Source organism: Condylura cristata, unplaced genomic scaffold (genome assembly GCF_000260355.1).
Source record: "Condylura cristata isolate star-nosed mole 26May11 unplaced genomic scaffold, ConCri1.0 scaffold00001, whole genome shotgun sequence".
In the NCBI taxonomy this organism is placed as follows: domain Eukaryota; kingdom Metazoa; phylum Chordata; class Mammalia; order Eulipotyphla; family Talpidae; genus Condylura; species Condylura cristata.
In genome coordinates this window covers 21,088,307-21,091,234 of record NW_004567102.1, presented here as the reverse complement: position 1 = coordinate 21,091,234, position 2,928 = coordinate 21,088,307, and positions in this window count along the sequence as shown.

Below are 2,928 nucleotides of genomic sequence, written 5' to 3'. Positions count from 1 at the left end.
CTATATTAGTTCTTAAGGATTAGCATCTTAGGCTGGTGTATACAATTGGAAAACTGCTCACTTGTACTCCATGCATACATATAGTTAGTTGGTGATTGAATATGAAGCAAGTAATAGCCACCATGTGTGTCAGAGGAGCGATTTGAAATGTTATGAAAAAAATCTCCTCAATCTAAAAAACAGAAATGCCAGGGAAAGAATGTAATATCTTTTCCTACAGAGAATACTGATGAAAGCTATTTTTTTTTTTTTGAAGTAAAGATATCTTGCCAAAACAACAAAGGCTAGCTTGGGATTCAATTCTATTTTGACAGCTGGATTAATTAATAGAAAATCCATTTTGCCAGTGGGAAATATAACATGATTAAATTTAAAATAATTAAACTCAATGTTCTATAATTTGGTAAAAAGAAAAATTGAACATACAACCCAAAAGTCTTGAAGATGTGGGATCAGAATGGGAGCCCAGAAGGAAAGCAATTCACATGAAAGCCAGGAAGAACTTGCACTATAAGCTGTATCAGCCAAACAAGTGAACATATATGAAAACAATTGACTACTAAGTCTATCTGTATAATTTGAGGAACCTAGTATAAAATGAAAATAGGAGACCTCTTGTTCAAAAAGCAGAAGGAAGCAATATAAAAGGTATTAAAAATAAAGATATTTCCTCTGTAATCTCCCTTACAGATTGTCACAGTGATTTGTTAATTTGCTCTTTAATGATATTGTATGTAAGAAAAACTAGAAAATTTTATTATTAGCATAAATTTTGCCACTCATCTTTAACTCAGCAATGGCAGCTTTAATGCATATAGGAATACTTAAATTTAAAGTAGAATCACTGAAATCATATAATTTGTATTTCAGATTCCCTACATCCAAATTCCCTACATTCATATGTATTTTATCCTTGCCAGACAGTGGAAATGCTGCATAAAACACTCAAATGTTTTTACTTCAGTTCCTGATATGGACCTACCCTAACAACACTCTCTACCTTTGGATGAGTAAGGAAAGGCTGAAAAGAAAAGGATCTTTGAATTTCTTTCTTTCCCTTTCCTTCCATTTCACTTTTGTCATAAGCAATTGTCTCGTACAGGAAAGTAACAAGATTAAAGATGAATATTGCAGTGTTTCATGCTCATTGGTTTTTCTTAGATGTCAATTCCTCCTTTTTGCACTTGAAGCAAGTTTTGGTTCAAAGAGAAAACATGGCCTCCCAGGAATTTTAGAGCCCAAGTGGGCTCTAATGTTCAGCTGATGTACCATGCTGAACTTGTACTTGCTTCAAGTGTCTCTAAATTTTTGTGCACTGTAATACACAAGAGGTCAGCACTGGTGGGGCATCACAAACAATCTGCATAAATGGGGTGACAAGGAATAGCACATATTTTGCTAGAAAAGTATCTCCTCTGCTAATACACATGGCTCATTATCCCATCAGACTTCCCTCATAAAACATACACTCAAAGGCAATATTGTTAAGTCTTTCAAGACCTCCTCAGCAGTGCAATAACCAAGTGTAAACTCTTCTTAACACAGGACTGACCTTATACAACTTCACAGGTCACAAACCCATAAGTCAGCTTGGATGACAGCTTAGCTTTGGAAATATAGGATACTTTTTAAACTATGTCCAGCTCAAAAAGTGAAATAGAAAAATCTTAAACCTCTCTGGATTATAATGCTTTTATATTAGAAATTTTAACACCTTTCAAATGTTAACAGTCAAGAGTTCTTAAACTGGAGCCTTAGCTAGAAGTCATTTCTTTCCCATAAAGTAATTTTACAAAGCTCTGTCCACTGCATATAGAGTAATTTAAGTTCTCAAAGTACTGTTTCTAGAGAATGATGAGAAGGGGCAGAGAATGGGGTTCAGAGTTGTACCTTGCACCATACAGTCTAACTCTAAGGTGTTCTATTTCTTAAATTCACCTTTCTCTCCCTTTGCTCCTTCCCTCCCTTTCATTTTTCCCTTCCTTTTTATTATATAAGTTCAGGTATTTGTCCTTGAAAATTGGCAACATACTACACTATGTTCACTGCTAAGTCCAAAGCTACCAATATTATAACTATTACCTTATTTTAAGATCATTCACCACAATAAAGTGTTGAAATGTGTACAGAAACAGTCTAACTTGTGAAAAAGCTAGAATTAGAACTCAAAGCTCTTTATGTCTCTGGCTATTGAAACACAATATATATGCAACTCTGCAACTATTATCAGTAATGATAAAGATGTTCTGAATCATTAGCAAAGCACAGTGGTTAGGCTGCCTTTGAATAAAATATGAGTCAATTGATTGGTTTCCATTTAACTAATTTAGTAATTTAAAAATTATCTTCCTGTTGTCTGTTCCAATTGCAGCAGGACTGATCTATAGAATACCCATACAGTCAATTTTTTTCCCCTACCATCACCACTTCCTCCTTGGGGAAACACTAATTAGAGAGAATGGCTAAAATTTTTAAGGTTCATTACCCACAATGTTTCAGTGTACATAAAAGGTTTTCCTTGCCTCTAAAAGTAGCAGTAAGATGGAAGCCATAGAAGGGAAAATATTTTTATTCAGAGATGTTTGTGAATCTGTTATCTTACAAATAAAACACTAAAAAGTAAAATTCACTTAAAATTTAGAATGCTGAATATCTTTCATTTAGAATCAGTGTCCATGAGGGTAGAGAGTATACAAATGTCAGATGAAAAGCAACTTGTTCCTATGTTAATGCCTAAACATATCTCAAGTCATTTTATTCTTTCGTTAACTAATAGCAACTGTTACAATTAGCCCAAGAAAATATATAATGCAATTATCACACACACTCAAAAATAGATTATTTCTCCTGGAAAGTCAGGTTTCATGGGAGAATATGAGGTTAATCCACATAAAAGTAAAAGTGACAAGAAGATCCAGACATTGAAAA